Source organism: Pleurodeles waltl, chromosome 1_1 (assembly GCF_031143425.1).
Source record: "Pleurodeles waltl isolate 20211129_DDA chromosome 1_1, aPleWal1.hap1.20221129, whole genome shotgun sequence".
NCBI lineage: Eukaryota > Metazoa > Chordata > Amphibia > Caudata > Salamandridae > Pleurodeles > Pleurodeles waltl.
In genome coordinates, this window is record NC_090436.1 from 871,588,797 (window position 1) to 871,608,038 (window position 19,242).

Below are 19,242 nucleotides of genomic sequence, written 5' to 3' on the forward strand. Positions count from 1 at the left end.
AGAAAGTCACCCCTGGGGATAGACATCGAGGACATGTAGCGTTCGTCGCTGGTAACATGCATGCTATTCTGTGCAGGGATAAGTGTGTTTGATGCAAATAGTTGAATTGAGTATATTTGAAGTGTGCATTGCGACTGGCATTTTTTATCTGTTGCAGCGCCGGTGTCCATTGAGTGTCTGTCAATGGGGAAGCCAATACCATATCCCATCTTTCCCGGGTGTGTGTATCTCTTTAAGTCGCTGTACTTTGCATTGTCTGGTAAATGGTAGCAATGTCCCGCCCAGTGTCCCCATTTGTGAGCAGTGTGTGCAGCGGTTGAGAGCAAGAGGGATCCCTACTCTCCTCACCCCATTTGAGCAATAGCCATCGTCATAGTTCATAATACATCAAAAAGTGACCGACAGGTATCTTAAATTTATTGTGGAGTTCCTGAAATGATAAAAGGGCATAATCCTTGTATAGATCACCTAAAGTCGAGAGACCTTTTGATTTCCATAATTCAGCCACTGTCCGTCCAGGCATAGTATGCAAGGCTGGCACCTGCCATAGGGGAGTTTGGGGAGAGTAGTGTGGGGATGTATTGCGTCCCACAACATACCTAGCCCAACACAAGCATGCTACCTTCATCTGTCTACATTCCCCAGTCTTGTGGAGTTTTGAGGACACTAGCCAGAGGTTGCCATTCAGGAGTCTCTGCATCTGGAGTTTCTCCGGACAGTCCTTGGAACTCAGCCACCGCATCAGCCACCACTGGGCCGCTGTGTAGTACCATTCATACTTAGGTATTCCTAAACCTCCCTATAATTGTTGTGTCTGTAGCACAGGGAAAGCCACCCATCACCTGTCATCACCCCAAATCAATTCAATTAAAACACTATGCACTTCTCTGAAGAAGACCGTATGCAGGAAGAGTGGGAGAGCTGCAAAATAGTAGAGGAGACTTGGTAAAACTAGCATTTTAGCTATTGCAATTTGTCCTACTTGGGACAATGGCAAGGAGGTCCAAAGGGGTAAAGATTTGCATATTCCCTTCAGGGCTTTGTTTAGATTAACCTCTCTGAGGTCATCTGGACTGTGGTAGATCTGTATTCCCAGGTATTTAAAGGTTTCATGACACCATCTTAAGCGATAATTAGGGAGAGTGTCTCGTTCCTGCAGTAGGAATGGATTTAGTGGGAAAATACACAATTTATTCCAATTTACACTCAACTCTAACAGCTCTCTGAATATCTCCATCAAGGACATTAGTCGCAGGAGCGCAGAGCGGGCATCACATAAAAATATCAATGCGTCATCTGCGCACAGAAAGACTGCCTGGATTCGCAGTTCATGTGCCAGAGGCTCCATAGCGAGCGCAAACAACAGCGACGATAATGGGCACCCCTGCCTAGTACCTCTAGAAACAGGGAAGGCCTCTGATATGACACTGCCCATGCTTATCCTCACCGTTGGGGCTCCATACAATGTTTTAATTCAGCTTATGAATACCGGCCTGAAGCCCATCTGTTCAAGTGTGGCCCATAAGAACCCCCACTCCAGTGTGTTGAAGGTCTTCTCGATGTCCAGTGACACCACATACATCTTGCTTCCATGTTCCTATAGTAGATCCAAAAGGTGAAGCAATCTCCAAATGTTGATAAAGGTGTTCTGGCCTGGGATAAAACCTGATTATTCCGGGAGTACCATCCTACCCATGATGGATAGCAACCTGTTGGATAGTATTTTCCCCAATATTTTACAGTCCTGATTTAATAGTGACAAATGCCTGTAGGAGTGGACATTCAGTGGGTCTCTGTCACGTTTGAGTAGCACCACTAGAGCTTCCCGGAGAGTCCTGGGTAGTTGACCTGTCTGTTTGGCCTCGTGAAAAACCTTTAATAATTTGGGAGCTAGTATTGCTGTGTATTGCGCATAATATTTGATGGGGAGACCATTGGTCCCCGGGGTCTTGTTTGTGACAATCTGCTGTATTGCTAGTTGGACCTCAGCCGGTTGTAGTGGTGCTTCTAATTCTGTTCTATGTGCTGGTGAAAGCATGGGAACTGACCAGGCTTCTAAGTAATTGTGTATGTGGTCTCCTGAAGGACGAGGCATTGTGTTATATAGCGACTGATAATATGCCAGAAACGCAGAATTTATGGCAGTCTGCGTATTCGCAATTCATCCATTGTCCAGTCAGGTCACTCCTATTGGATGCCTAAGTCCGTCATTCTGGATCAGCCAAGCCAACAATCGACCAGAATGGTCTCCCTCTACGTGTGTTGTAGCCATGTCTCCCTAGTCTCTGATCCGCATCTTTGTATTCCTCTCTTAATTTATGCAATTTCTCCGCTACCGCAAGATGGTCCACTACTTCCTCCTCCAGAATTCTCAACTTTGCTTCTAGATTAGTCACTTTGGCACTTAGTAATTTCTGGATACCCTATGTAGCCCCCAAACAATGGGCACACACCACGATTTGTGCACCTCCCATTCTGAAGCCTGGGTCATTGACATATTGTGATTTAGCTCAAAGCAGGTGGTCAGTTATGTCAAAAGGTCCACCCAATAAGGAGCATCTAAAAGAGCCTCCGATTGGAGTTGCCACGTAGAGATATCTGATCGTTCCCTACCCCATTGTATCAAGTCCATCAGTGGAGAGTGGTCGGATAGTGTGCGTGACAGATATTCGACTGCCTTGGTCTTCCCTCCCAATGATTCACTGCACAGGAATAATTTGAGTCTCATGTGAATGTGTGATTGATAGGAGTATTCTCTTGACAAAGAGTGGTGAAGTCGCCACATACTGCAAAAATTATGTTGTGCCATCAGTCCGGCAAGTGGCGCAAGACATGAATGCACGCCGATCCTGGTAGGGTGGGTACTGATTTATCCACTGGATTGGGTACACAATTATACAGTAGTCTCCCCCCATATACCCGGTGTCTGATGGTATAGTAATAGTGTGGGCGTGAGGGTATCCAGAAATGCCATTTGGCCTGCATTTGAGGCACATATCCCTGCTATCACTAAAGGAGAGCCATCCAGCGATCCCTCCAATATAGCAGCTATCTTGGCCGTTGTCACCACATAGGGCACATATGGCGTGATCCATACCATCACTCCTGGCATATGCTGAGGCAGTAGTGCTTATACCTGTCCCCTCCATCTTTTTTGTATGCAATTAGTGTAGGCTGTGTGATGTGTTTCCTGTAACATTGCCACATATATTTGGCAGCGTTTAAGATATGATTGTATCATACATCGTTTGGTTATTTTAGCCATCCCCTGACATTCCATGTGAGAAATCTGTATTGGCAGATGGAACCACTTATGCTTTCAACCATGTAGATATTTAAGTGTTTGTGTGTGTGTCCTTCTCTTAGGAATACCATAGAGAAGAGCTAGCTGCCCTTCCTCATCTCCAGGACCCGGAAACTCCATGTCTCTAGGTTCAGGATATAATGTTTTGGTCGGTACCTTCAACTTATGTCGACAATCCCATGCTACACAGCACCTTAGAAGAGTTACAGCATACAGATAAGGAAGAAAGTGTAGAGCGAACATTTGAAACTGAACAAACCCCCTTGCTGAAGAGACTAACAGGCTCAAGCCTAAAGTACCCCAAAGTACCTTTGTGTCATTAAACAGTATCTGAGTTCTCTTGAATATAAACATCATCCATTTTTGCTCTGGGGGTGTGGTGCACCTCAATGGATGTTAGACCTGTTTTCCTGCCTGGTATACATCACAGTTATTGCCTGAGGCCCTAGTACCCAGCGCCCCCTTTGGGTGATCATTGGGCTCTGTTTCCCACTGGTCCAAGAAGATTAAGGTGTGCATGATGTCCCTTTTTCAAAGCAAATCATCTGCCATACCAGGTGTAAAATCCGTGCCCCTGAGTTCAGCATTCAATGAGGTCTCTGATCTGTCTATGACAGAGCTGGCATCCGACGAGTGAGGTGAATCAAGTGGTGCAAAAGAGTTTGCGCTGATAAGCGTCACCTCCTCCACTACTTTCGCCTGAGCCCTCGCTGCTTGTATCTGGTCTGGTCATAGTGGTGTTTTTCTGCTCCAGTGACGTTGGGGTTGCGACCACCCTCCTCCGCCAGATCCGCATCTGTTGTTCTGCTAGGCCTTAGGGCGTGGAGCCAAGTGCAAGCGTCCTCTGGGGACGAGAAGAAAGTGAGGTCTCCTCGTACACTACTTTCAGCTTGGTCAGAAAATAAGGGCGTATGCTAGTGAGAGGTCTCGAAGCTTTTGTTTCACTACATTGTAGGCGTTACAACGTTTCTTCACTTCTGTTGTGAAATCAGGGAATGGCATTATTGAGTAAATCTCATAGTGCCATGGTCCCTTAGAGCGAAACAGTTGTAGTATCAAGTCCCGGTCTTGATAGTTGAGAAAGTGGGCTATCAATGGACGAGGGTTGTCCCCTGGTGGAAGTGGCCTAGCTGAGATCCAGTGCACCCTTTCCACTGAAAAGAATTTAGGAATTCTGTCTATGAGCACTGTTTTTGTTAGCCAATTTTCTAAGAACAGCTCGGTGTTTGGCCCCTCTGCGCATTCTGGAAAACCCAGAAATCAAACATTGTTGATGCGGGACCGACCCTCTGCGTCCACCACTCGTCAGTGAAGTATGTCTGATTTCATTTGTAGTTCCTGTACTTGTGATCGTAGTCCCTTTAGAGTGGGTCTCATGGTGATGAGCGCTGACTCTGCGTCATCTACTCTCTCAGTTATTTTATGAAGATCTGCCCTAGGGAGGTTGACTTCAATGGAAACTGTGTCAATTTTGGCTTCCAGCGCATTCTTTGAGTGAGCTATCACCATCAGTATTTTTTCAAACTGTGTAGAGTGACTGCGAAGAGTAGTATCCAGTCTGTTAAGTGGGTCATCCAGCCTGGTGCTCTGAAGATTCCCCTGTCATGGGCCCCGTCGCGTCTTGTCCTATAGTTTTCAGGTGTTTGGGGCAGACCATCATGGCGACTGGTAGGCCATCCAGTTCAGCAGCAGCAGCAAACAGCAGGTGGGTCCACAGCATTTAGTTTATTTATTATTCCGTGATAAGGATTATTGTATTATATATGGCAAATATTGTGGCTGGTTCATGTCAGTCATGATATTGTTGTGGCTGGCAGGAGGGCTTACTCATATCTACTGTTGTGCATATATACTGGTTTTGTGGGCTGAGCTGGGTATCTTCGCCCATATAAAACCAGCTTGATCTCCTTTCTATCATCTTCTGACAATCGGAATGTCGAGGCTCAGCCTTTAATCATTGATCTGGCTCAATTACACTAGTGTTTCTATAGCTGGTTGATGCACCCACCTCTGTCCGGTTCATGCCCCCTTCCTAGATTTCATGGACTCCTTCTACTATCAGTGTGCAGTGTCTTCTCATATAGACAATGATCTCCTCTTTTAAAATACTGCTCTGCACTGTGTCGTGGTAGTAAGGCTATGGACATGTGTTCCTGCATTAATAGTCCAGGCTCTGCACCTCGCCGGCCACCACTCGAAGTGAACCAGAGGTGCTATACTGATCACACCATGTGGTCTATGGCTCGTCTCTCTCTTTCCTCCATCAAAATGGACCTTTGTAGTCACAAGCTCTGGGCTGCCCCGGTCTCTCCCTCTATCTTGTGGACTGCACCCCTGCACCCTCACAATGTCATCCTTCAACTCTTCCGCCCGCTGGGAACAGGGAGCGTGTTGGTCGGGCAGTTCCCTCACCGCACCAGCACCGTGGCGCCAAAGATCCAAGGTATCTACGGGGACACCTCCAGTCACCCTTCTGTCTCCTGAGCGATTCCCCGTGCCACTCCGGTGCTGTCGGGCAAAGAGCAGCCTGCATGCCAGAAGGTGTTGCTTCCTCACTGCAGTTGGGCCAGAGCGGCCTATCACTCTGGGCGGTCTCCCAGCTCATGCTTCCACTTCATGCACAGTATTTTGGGACTTTCATAATCCTCTCTCAGATACAGAGAGTGGTCTCCTCCATGTTTGGGCGATAAGGGCTCCCGGGCCTGGTGAGTTAGTGCAGGATTCTAGGTGGGTGGCACGGAACTGAGTAACTTGCGTCTATTCTGGCCACCACGCCCCCCTTCTTTTCCTCTTCAGTAGAGATACAAGTCTATCTCTTTACTTTGAGACAGAAAGAAACTGAAATTGCATTGTAATCAATCTATTTATTTCCTTATTCAAGGAAAGGAGTGGCAGACATAATGGTTTCTAGGAAGGCTTGTAATACATTGGTCAATCATCCTTTGCGATCTGCTTCATGAATTGGGAGAAGAAGTTGACAATGTCAACTTTCCAAAGGCCTAAAAAATATATGGCGCTCTCGAAGAGCCCTTTTAAATTAGAGATTTGACAGGGTGACCATTGCATCCAGCTAGAATTCTTATTGAATTTGGATCTGATGAGTCGTTATGGTATTTGTGATTCTTCCCAGACACTAAGTTCACATTATCTGTGGTAGACGAATGCAGAGTGGGAGAAAGAGCGAGATCTAAATTTGACCCTGCTGCCGTAGGAGTATGTGAAACCTCTGATTTAGAGCTAAGGTCATCATGCACCACATTCTCTTTATGGAAGAAGGAGAAACTCAAGCTTGAACCCTTCATTATGGTCAGGTGCACTGCATTATTTTTAAGAGAGTTGGATTTGGTCTTTTACAGGCCCTTAGAGAAATCAATCTGCTCAAGTGAAATTTCTGGGCTGTCATATTATTAATTCAAAGAAGCAAAGTAGCCTTATACTCGGAGAGCGCTTAATGGCAGTCTTTTTTCACAACTCTGCCCACTAGTAATGCGTATCCACAGAATACAAAGATTGTGAAGGGGCTAAAGGTTTTCTATGCCCAGGACTAGGCCCAGGTGTTGGGGATCACACAGCAGAGAGCAAGCCGCACCACAGAACTAGCTTTGTTGCTTCCACAATATCCAGATTCCATTCTTTTCCAAAGTCCACTGTCTGTAACACAACTCTTCTCTCTCACCCCATTCGCCTGTCTCTGAGTGCCAGAACACCATTTCCTCAGCCCATGGCACAAATCACAGGATGCTGGCACCGGGTCATCACCGTCTGCTGCTGCTGCTGTTGGTTGATATTCCTTCCTTGCCCCAGGCAATCCAAGTTGCACCACAGTGACCAGGGTGCTGATGCAAGAATGCAGGCGGGCCCTATTGGCACAGTGCTCAAGCTGTACGGGGACAGCAATGGTAACAAACAGTGGTGAACCATGAGATGAAAAACAGCGGTGAACCACAAGGCAGTGAGGCAGAAGCTCCCGCAGTGGGCGAGCAGCAAGGAACGTCGGCGTTAGCATCGGAGTCAGCATTGGCCAGCATGGATTTCTTCCAAGTTGTCTTCCAGGACATGATTATAATTGAATAAAGTTTTCTGGCTGACTGATTGACAGGTGCTCATCTACAACATTTCAACACTCAGGAAAGTTAGTAGAGGGGCTTAAAAAGAGCAGTGCCAGTGACCCCCAGTGAAGGTACGCAGACATTGTGGTCTTTTCTCAATTTGGCAGGCAGCAGTTCCATCAGGGTGATGGAATAATTTAATCCATCTCTCCGATGGAGACACAGGCTGCCCGAACCATCTAAATTAGGCCCCAAGTCAGTAGTATAGGGAATTGATGATCCCCAGCAATGCTTAAATGCAAACATTATTACATACTTCTCTATGCCTTTGAAGAAGAAAGGCATGTTTTAACTTTTGTGATAATTATTTTTTATGCAGAGACAATCACCCTCTACACTTGAATTTTGTAGATGAGCACCTTTTGAAATTCTGAAAGCAACATTAATACTGCGGCTGAAACAATACGTTCAGCAAGTACTTCCACACGAAAAGGCAATTTAGACAATTTCAGCAATCAAATACATTATATGTCAGACAATTATGCTTTACTTGTTGAACACTGGCAGTAATACATTTAGGGCCAGATGTAGGAAAGCTTTAGCGACTCGCAAATGGCGAAAATCGCTGTTTGCGAGTCGCTAAAGCCACTTTGAGATGTAGAAATGCATTTTGCGAGTCGGAACCGACTCGCAAAATGCATTTCCAACTCGCAAATAGGAAGGGGTGTTCCCTTCCTATTTGCGGTCGCAAATGGACTCGCAGTTACCATCCACTTGAAGTGGATGGTAACCCAGTCGCAAACGGGAAGGGGTCCCCATGGGACCCCTTCCCCTTTGTGTCTGGCATTAAAAATCATTTTTCAGAGCAGGCAGTGGTCCCATGGACCACTACCTGCCCTGAAAAATACCGAAACAAAAAGTTTCGTTTTTTTTTTCAAAGTGCAGCTCGTTTTCCTTCGCTATGGGGTCGCAAATTGCGGCTCACCTCATTAATATTAATGAGGTGGGTCTTTGCGACCCCATAGCGAGTCGCAGAAGGTGTCTGAAACACCTTTCTGCATTTCCTTTTGCGAGTTCCAAATTGCGTTGCGAGTCGCTGGGACTCGCAATTTGCAACTCGCAAAAGGAAACCTACCTACATCTGGCCCATAATGCCTTCAAAACACAAATGTCGGGATTAATCAGAGTCCCTTAGAATTTAAAATTACATGAAAACAGGAGTGTTTGCCCTAATAATTAAGATACATTTTCAAGAATTACAGAGTTTTCGAGTTACTTTTGCCATGCACATTACACTAGGAAAATACTGATTAAATCTTGGGAAATATGAGAAAAATTGGTTGGGGAAAGGCAAAGCATATGCTAATAGGTATAAAATCTCCAATATTGCATGATATACATGAGTTCAAATCAAATCAATCAAAATCTTTGTTGTCTCAGCCTAGCTGGCTATAACAATTAGTTAAATATACAGTCTCCATTTTAAACATCAGATCAAAAATACAATAATTTCATAAAATAGTCGGGTTCAGAAGTCTCATTACAACTTAATAAATGTCATATATCTGAGGATATTATCTGATGAGTGTCTGATCTTTGTTTCCATGCTAAAAAAGATATATGGTGAACATCTCTTGTACCAGAACGCATGCACAAAACGTCTGCCTCCTTACACTTTATGATCTTTTACTTTTTTTTAAAACATGGACTTGAATAATGTTTACGGAGGCAAAGGCCCTCATTACAACCCTGGCAGTCGGTGATAAAGCGGCGGCTCTAATACCGGCAACAGGCCAGTGGTAAACAAATTAGAATCATGACTATGGCGGAAACCGCCAACACATACAGCCACTTTCACACTCCGACCGCCACAGCGGTAGCAACAAACTCAGCGGCGGTAACTGCCAACAGCCAGGTAGAAGACAATGTACAGCCCACTGCATTTTAACATGCCCATCCGCCAGCTTTTCCGGGGCGGTACCAACGCCACCAAAAGCACGGCAGAAACAGAACACAGAAGGGAAATGACTCACCTCTCGACACACAAGGAAGAACCAGGACGCCATGGAGACGGAACTGCAGGTGTTCCCCATGCTGGTGTATCTTCTCATACACCAGGAGCATGAACACCGGCGAAGGCGACCACGGTGAGTACTGTACCTAGTACACACAGGAGGGGGGAGGAAAAAGAGAGTGACACACACACGCAACAGCCCCTCCCGCCCCCAACACCATACACACAAACACATGCAACAACATTACATATACACCCCGTAACCCTCAGGAATAACGCAAGGACAAAAGGACAAAAGGAATGGAGTCAAATGTGTGTAATATTAGAAATTTTGAGAAATTTGTTCATAAATAAATAAACAGTATGTACAATATATACAATATATGCAAAAGGAGGGACAATGCCCACTCAAAAATTTCCGTGGCCCACTGGCCCAAAACACATAGGCCAAGGCCACACTTCACTCTTGCCTCAATACGGGGAGAACACTGCAGGGGCATCATAACGAAAACACACAGGCACCTCAGGGGGAGGGGAAATGGGGGGGCACCTCAGCCTGAAGATGTAATAACGCCACTGGCCTGGAGGGGGCTCCATGCCCATTGCTTGGTCCTGGGGAATACAAGGCCACAGTCTCTCAAGTGGGTGGTTTGCCCACTGCTTGGTCCTGGGAAGTGCAAAGCCACAGTCTCTCAAGTGGGTGGTTTGCCTACTGCTTGGTCCTGGGGAGTGCAAGGCTGCAGTCTCTCAAGTGGGTGGTTTGCCCACTGCTTGCTCCTGGGGAGTGCAAGGCCACAGTCTCTCAAGTGGGTGCCAGTTTTTCACTGGTTCTGGAGGGGGCTTTGTGCCCAGTGAGCTTGATCTTGGCAAGGAGGGGGTGAGTGGATGGCTTCTTACACTGGTTCTGGAGGGGGATTTGTGCCCAGTGTGCTTCATCCTGGCAAGGAGGGGCTGAGTGGATGGCTTCTTCCACTGGTTCTGGAGGGGGCCTTGTGCCCAGTGTGCTTCATCCTGGCAAGGAGGGGCTGAGTGGATGGCTTCTTCCACTGGTTCTGGAGGGGGGCTTGTGCCCAGTGTGCTTCATCCTGGCAAGGAGTGGCTGAGTGGATGGCTTCTTCCACTGGTTCTGGAGGGGGCCTTGTGCCCAGTGTGCTTTATCCTGGATGGTGCAAGGTCACAGTCTATCAGCTGTATGTCACACCGACAGGTGTTGCAGGGTCCAGGACACACTGCAGCCCATGCGGTGACGGCTGCTCAGTGGATGCCAGTTGTGCTGCAGGTGGAGGTGCAGGCAGTGGTGGTAGTAGCCTCCAAGTCATCACCTGCAGACTCAGACGGCTGCCCACTGGGGCTGCTGCCAGTGGTGCTGCTGGCGGCGGGGCAGGTGGCGGTGCTGGCCGCGGTGCAGGTGGCGGTGCAGGCAGTGGTGGTGGTAGCTTCCAGGCCTTCACCTGCAGCCTCGGACAGCTGCCCACTGGGGCTGCTGCTGCTGGAAGTGGTGCTGGTGGGTGCAGTGCAGGTGGCAGTGCTGGCCGCAGTGGTGGTAGCCTCCAGGCCGTCACCTGCAGCCTCAGACAGCTGAAGTGCCCTGGCTGGTGTTCTGTGCCCCTTCCTGCCCTTGGCAGATGGTGGTGCCTCCTTGCTTCTGCCAGCTGGAGTCTTTGTTTTGCCCTTGCTGGCTGGTTGTGGCTCCATCCCCTTTCTGGATGGTGTACCCTTCTTGCCCTTGCCAGGTGGCAGACCCTTCTTGGCCTTGGCAGGTGGTGCTGGCACACTGACTGGGCTGACGGGTGCCTCCTTGGAGCCTCTCACAGCTGCAGAAACCACAGTGGCCGTGGACTGGGTGTCTGAGGTGCTGTGCTGGGTTCTGGCCACCCTGGCCCGAGGTGAAGGACAGGGGAAGGGGGAAGGGGTAGGAAATAGGTCAATGGTGGTGATGAAAAGCTTCTTAAGGACACTGGGGCAGGAAGACGGTGAAGGTTTGGGAGTGGAGGAAGAAGGAGTGGTTGTGGGAGGTGTCAGTCTGCTGTGTTTGGGTGCAGGTGCATGGGCTGGATGATGTTGTGAGGTGGATGGCTGTTGGGTGTGTGTGTGCTTGCGTTTGTGTACTTTGGGAGGAGGGTTCACAGACACAGTGGGAGAGGACACAGGGGATGTGTGCATGGATGTTGGGGTGGTGACTGCCAGTGAGGGGCGTGTAGTGATAGGCGTGCTGGTGATGGAGGTAGTGGATGAGGATGTAGTGCATGCAGGTGTGAGTGGAGACGCTACTGGGAGGGAGGTGGACGACAAGGAGGAGGGGGACACAGTGGAGGCAGTGGATGTTGGTGTGTCTGCATGGGGATGGTGTTTGTGTGAGTGCCTGTGAGATAAAGTCTGGTGCTTGTGTTTGCCTGAGCCACTTGTGTGTTGATTTTGGTGATTGCTGGTCTGAAGGTGTGCTTGGGATAGGCTGAGGTTGAGGGGAATGGGTCTGGGTAGAGGAAGTTGGAGGGGGGAAGATGGAGACAGGGACAATGGCTGCCATCAGTGTGGGGGCCAGAGCCTGGAATGCTCTCTGTTGGGCCGCCCGCCAAAGTGAATGTCCTGCAGGTATGAATTTGTTTGTTGCAAATGCCCTACTACACCCTGGATTGCATTCAGTATGGTTGACTGCCCAACAGAGAGGGATCTCAGGAGGTCACTGAGGGCAGAAGAGCTGACTGGGGCAGGGCCTGAGGTGCCTGGTGCGAAGGAGATGCCCACCCTGCTGGGTGAGTGGGCACGGGAAACACGCTGAGGGGCTGCTGGGAGGGTGGTGCTGATATGGGGGTGGTGGCTGTACCTGTTGTTGGAGTGGGCACAGAGGTGTCCACCACCGCCAGGGAACTTCCATCGGAGGAGGAGTCGCTGTCAGTAGTGTCCCCGCCTATCTCCTTCGTGGTGCTCCCCGCGCCCTCCGTCCCACTGTCGGTGAATTCGGCCTCCAGGCCCATGTGGGATGCAGCTCCCTCCGTCGCCCGTGCCTCTGCTCCTCCGCCAGATGATGCTAATGCACTCATGGACATGGTGAAAAAACAAAAAGGGGGGGGAAAGACAGAGGATACACTTGGTCAATGCCAGCAACAACATTACCATTGGCGTATACTACATACAGGAAACAGTCCTATGCACTAGGCCATTCACTACCAGCTTCTACTACTAAAATACTAGTCACCAGCCCATGGGGTACAATGCCTAACGCCATTAGCTGCACACCTGAAACCCACAGGACCCTGCCCAGTAGTAGATGCTCACTAACACTATTGGGTTGGAGTACATCTGAACTTGCCCATCATTGAACCTACCCTGCCATGTTCACCCTGGCCTAGGGGCACCCACAGCCCACATCCCCAATCCAGATAAAAACCTTAACGTGTGCAAAGTCATGATTCGAACTCTGTACTCACCCCCTTGTGGCTGCTGTGATGCCTTCAAGTGCCCATCCAACTCCTGATAGGCCACCGCCAGGATGCAGAACATCAGGTGGGTCAGGATACGACGGGCACTCCTTCCTCGTTAGGAAGCCAGCCCCAGCTGGGCCTTCGCCGTCTTCCTCGCCCAGCGGCACTTGTCCTACTACCGTTTGCGGCAGTGGGTTCCCCTGCCTGTCAAAGACCCCCAGGGTCTGCACCTCCTTGGTGATGGCACCCCAAATACCCTTTTTCTGATGGGTGCTGACCTGCAGATAAAATACAGCAGAAAAGGGATTAGTCATACTGTCTGGACTGTCATACTCATGGCCCACCATATCCCTCCCATCCCCTTACACACATACATTGACCACCATACATGCAGCACTCTGCCCAGGACCCCTCAGACCCCACCCTACATGGGGCTAACACACACAGCACTCCATGCATTCATGACCCACGCATCATACACACAGTATACTCACCTGTTTGTCTGGAGGACCATAGAGTAAAGTGTACTGGGGTAGGACCCCATTCACTAGTCTCTCCAACTCCTCTGAAGTGAAGGCAGGGGCCCTTTCCCCAGACACTCGAGCCATTGTCGCTTCCAGACACAGGTCACAGCAGCACTTGCAGTGTAAGTCTTGTCCTGTTGAAGGTCAGGTAGCAAGTGAGTGCACAGATAGAAAATGGCGGTCAAGTCCGCGGTGTTGCGTACCGTCACTGCCGGCGTACATCGCCATTGGCTTCTGGAACCCATAGGGCCCAATGATAACCAATGCAATCTTGTGTGGCGGTTGTCGACCACCGACCGCAACGGTGTACAACGCCAGCGGAATTACCTCATTTCCACTTGTCTCTCCTCACAGGTCAGGCAGACGTCATTTCAAGGGGGCACAGGCCATGGCACCTAACTGCGTCACAGCAGACATTGGCACATCACCTGAGTCACGAGTTCACATACTGTTTCTGTAAAGGAAGAAATGCATATTAATATTGACATATGTGTGAATATGACCTTCTGCTCACTGTTTTTCACCCTAGAGTTCAACCGCTGAGGATGAATAGGTGTACAGAACCCTGGTGGACCTGGCCACAATGGAGGACAGGCACATTATCCTGACCTACAGACTTGATGGGGCCACAATCCAAGAACTGTGTGCCCAATTGTAGCCAGACCTGATTTCAGCTATCCACCACCCCACAGGTATCCCCCTCTAGTGCAGGTCCTGTCAGTGCTCCATTTCCTAGCAAGTGGTTCCTTCCAAGTGACAGTGGCCATGGCATCAGGGGTGTCTCAGAAAATGTTCTCAAACTTGCTGACCAGAGTGTTGTCTGCCCTGATGAAACACATGCACAGCTACATCGTATTCCCCCAGGTGGAGGATTTGGCCACAGTGAAGGCTGACTTTTATGCACTGGGACATATCCACTACATAATTGGTGCCATTGATGGTACACATATTGCATTTGTCCCCCAGGAGAAATGAGCAAGTGTTCAGAAATAGAAAAAGCTTTCACTCTCTGAATGTGCAGATGGTGTGTTTGGCGGACCAGTACATCTCCCATGTCAATGCCAAGTATCCTGGCTCCGTGCATGAAACCTTTATCTTGAGGAATAGCAGCATTCCATATGTGATGTCTGAACTCCAGAGGCACAGGGTGTGGCTAATAGGTGAGCCCATTGTCCCCATCCAGTTGATGTAGGTATATGGGTGTGGGTTTGGCACTAAGGGTGAGTGAGTGGCTAACAGGTATCCCTCGAATATTTGCAGGTGACTCTGGTTACCCCAACCTCTCATGGCTACTGACCCCAGTGAGGAATGCCAGGACAAGAGCAGAGGAACGTTACAATGAGGCACATGGGTGAAGAAGGAGGCTCATTGAGAGAACCTTTGGCCTCCTGAAGGCCAGATTCCGGTTCCTCCATCTAACAGGTGGATCCCTGTACTATTCACCCAAGAAGGTGTGCCAGATCATCGTTGCATGATGCATGTTGCATAACCTGGCCTTGAGACACCAGGTGCCTTTTCTGTAGGAGGATGAGCCTGGGGATGGTCGTGTGGCAGCGGTGGAGCCTGTGGACAGTGATGAAGAGGAGGCAGAGGACGAAGATGTGGACAACAGAAGTACACTAGTTCAACAGTACTTCCATTGACACACAGGTAAGACACTGTAACTTCACCTTTCAATGCAGTTTTGTGTTTGACATTGAACATGGCAGTCTGATTTCCCTATTTCTCTGGCCACTTACTGTACCCTTTGGCATCTCTATTTTCAGAACTCTGTGCCCCACTTTGGCTCCTTGTGTGTTTACTGCTGCCCACTAGAGGTCATACCTATGTAAATATTACAGTACATTTCAATTGCAATGTTTACAGTTTGTTAAACTAATACATATGTCAAACAATTGACAGATTCCATACTTGAATTTATTCCAAGGGTGATTATTTATGTGTTAAGATTTGGAGGGGGTATTGCAATGGGCTGGGTTGCTGATGGAGGAAAGTCCAGTCTATTTGTATCACAGGTGCATTGTCCAAGGGGGCATAGGAAGGGGAACAATGGCATTTTAAGCTAAGCAGGGTGACAGAGTGGGACAGAAGGGTGACAATCAGGAGAGTCTTATTTCCTGGCGGGGGTCTTGGCAATGTTCTCTGGCTTCTGCCTGGATCGCAGGGACAGTTTGTGGGGTGGTTCTCCTTCTGCAGGGGGGTGGGGTGTTGGTAGCCTGTTGGTGGCCTGTTGTTCCTGTGGCAGGGCCTCCTGTCCACTAGTGCTGGTGGAGGTAGAGGGCTGTTCTTCGGTTTGGCTAGTGTCAGGGGCCCGATGATGTGCTGCTGCCTCCCTCATGGTGTTGGCCATGTCTGCCAGCACCCCGCCAATGGTGACCAGGGTGGTGTGGATGTCGCTCAGGTCCTCCCTGATCCCCAGGTACTGTCCCTCCTGCAGCCGCTGGATCTCCTGCAGCTTGGCCAGTGTCTGGCCCATGGTCTCCTGGGAATGGTGGTATGCTCCCAGGATGTTGGTGAGTGTCTCATGGAAAGTCAGTTCCCTGGGCCTGTCCTCCCCCTGTCACACAGCTGTCCTCCCAGATTCCCTGTTGTCCTGTGCCTCTGTCCCCTGACCCGTGTGCGCACTGCCACTGACCCCAGGTCCCTGATCGTCCTGTGTTTGTGGGGTTGCCTCAGGTCCCTGAAGTGGTGGACACACTGCTGTTTGACATGTCCTGGGGACAGAGGTATGGCCCTGGTGGGTGCTGTGTTGGTGTTTCCTGAGGTGGGAGGCTCTGTGGTGGGTTGGGACTGTGGCTGGGTCACCAACTGTCCAGAGATCCCTGATGGACCAGGTTGGTCATCGTGATTCAGGCGTGCAGAGCTGTTATCACTGTGGGTCTCTTCAGGGGGGGGACTGATTGTGTCTGGCACCTCCTCTCCAGTGACGTTGAGTGGGGGTCCTGTGGGGATGCAATGCAGTGTTATTGTATCTGCGTGTGCCATCTTGTGCATGGATATGTTTCCCTCTATGGTTGTTATTATCAAGGCTCCTTTGAGTTGTGTGAGATGTTATTGGTTTGGCTAAGTGATTGTCACTAGTGTGCATGCTGTGGTGATGGGTGTCCATGCAGGTCTGTGATGGGGATCCATGCATTGTTGTTGCATGCAGGGCTTTGTTTTGGGATGGGTGGGCTGTGATGGTGGGGTATATGTGAGGTGGTGGGGTGATGGGGGTAAGGGTAGGGGCTGTTGTTTGTGATGGCATGCAGGTAGGGTGGGGGATAAAGTAGTAAAGATTTGACTTACCAGAGTCCAGTCCTCCTGCTACTCCTGCCAGGCCCTCAGGATGCATGGTCACCAAGACTTGCTCCTCCCATGTTGTTAGTTGTGGGGGAGGAGGTGGGGGTCCACCGCCAGTCCTCTGTACAGCTACCTGGTGTCTTGCTACCACGGAACACACCTTTCCCCATAGGTCGTTCCACCTCTTCCCGATGTCATCCCTTGTTCTTGGGTGCTGTCCCACAGTGTTGACCCTTTCCACAACTCTCCGCCATAGCTCCATCTTCCTTGCAGTAGATGTCTGCTGCACCTGTGATCCGAATAGCTGTGGCTCTACCCGGATGATTTCCTCCACCATGACCCTTAGCTTCTCCTCTGAGAACCTGGGGTGTCTTTGTGGTGCCATGGGTGTAGTGTGAGTGGTATGTGTGAGGGTGTGTGGGGTGATGTGTTGGGGTGTGTGCTGTGAGGTGCGTGGATGGTGTATGGGTGATGGTGTGTTGTGGTGCAGATTTAGTGAGTGCTCCTGGCTTGTCTCTCCCTCACTTGGCAATATGTTTGGGTCGTAAAGGGTTGTGGGTATTGTGTGTTTTAATTTGTGTTGTGGGTTTGTGTGTCTGGTGTGTCTATGTGTGTCAGGTGTGTGTAGTTTGAATTGTCCAATGCGGTGCTGTTTTGTCAGTGTGTGTGTATTTTGAGCGCTGCGGTATGTACCGCCAATGGTTTACCGCAGTTGAATGTCCGCCACAGTGATTCGTGGGTCAAGCTTCTGTGGGCGTATTTCTGTTGGCGTACTGGTGTGGGTTTTGCTTCCCCTAGTTTATCGCTGACCTTTGGACTGGTGAACTCGTGTGGGTGTCTGTATAGTGGCAGATTCCTATGTGTGGGTCATAATACGGGCAACGGTATACTGCTGCGGTCACGGTATGTTGGCAGCCGTCAGCATGACAGTAAGCGCCACTTACCGCCAATGTTGTAATGAGGGCCAAAGTGTTAAATGACACAACAAAAGAAAAGAAGGTAGTGTTTCACGACCATCCAAAGTACATAGACAGCAATCAGCCCCCTCCACAAAGAATGGAGACTACCTCTCAGTTACTGTGGCCTCCGGTAGTACTCCCAGACTATATTGTAGAGAGGTATCCTTTTTCCATTGGGTAAATATCATCAATAAAGATGGCTGGATCGTGCTCTTGGTTAAGTGACAGGTAGCATTTTAACAGGGAGTTTTGTTGGTTATAGACTGTCAGGATTTAATAGTCTGAGAATGCCTTTTTGACCACGGCTAAATTGGCCTTCATAATACTTTCTGGATTAAGCCAAAATACTACTAGGCCAATATTGACTAAGACATTTGACAAGTGGATAAACCAAGGCATCTTATGATGGTCTTGAGCATTCATGATGTCTATTAAAGCTGCTTTGTATGCTGCAAGTTCCCTTTTGGACCAAATACGGAACCAATATTTTATTGGTGCCAATGCAACATAGTCTGTGATTTTTCCTATATGCAAATCTATTATCACTGCATCCACTGGTGTTCAGTGACCCAGATGCAGCAGACATCATTTAAAATTGTTTTCTGTGGTTTGTATTACTGGGGTATTCATATATACCCCGATATCGGTGCCGTAAAGGCATGCCGCTCTCACCTTCAATTTCTAAGCCAGTAATGCCGACCTCACAGAATGATTGCCACACAATTTTAAGAAACTTTGAACTCCTCCAGCTTGGTGGGGCAAAGAAATATTGCTTTTGGATAGCCGCTGAGCCCACAAAAGCTTTCCATCCACGCAGATACCTAGATAGTCTTAAGTAGATACCTGGTCCAATGATTTGTTACAAACCTTGAAAGTAGCTTGCAGCTTCTGTTTTTGATTAACCGCTTCAGTGCGGGTGTCGGCCAGTGGCTGACACCAGGGAGGGGGTTAAAAAATCCTTGTTGCGTTGCACCTGAGGATTTGTTTTTATTTTTTTTTAAAACAGGAGACACAGAAGATCTTCTGTATCCCCGCCCGCCCCCCCAACTGCCCCTTTGTGACGTCAGTACGCTACGAGGCGTGCTGACATTGATGGAGCGTAGCTCTCATAATCAAAATTAACATGAAATTTTTATGAACGAATGCATAATAATGCTGCATGGAAAATGTATTAATGTGTTTTAGTAAACATGAGTCTGAAATGTGCCCACGGGTAGTGGCCATCAATATATACAGGGACTAATTAAATTGACTAAAATTGAGTTATTAATGTATTAATGTATGATATTGTATTGGTATTGAGAGCTATATGTTAAGGTTTTGCTAATTAATTCATTAGGCCTTAGATAGCATGAGTCAGGGCCTAGCTGGCCGGTTTCATATTAAATGTGTTTTTCTAACGTGCACTGTGCTGACTTGCTGAAGGATATGTAATCGTATTTTTCCAGAAGCTAGAAGATGAGTGTAACTGCAGTAGATCCGTTCTCATGAAATTCGACTTGCTCAAGGAAACATTCTTGCTGAATGCAACAGTGTAGACTCGTTACAGGTACAAGGTCACCTAAACCATATAGACAATGGACCTACTGACTGGGGATGCGAGAGGACCACGAGAAGATGAAATCATACCGGACATTCTACCCGGTGAAGACATCAATCACCAGAACCAATAAACTACGTGAGAACTG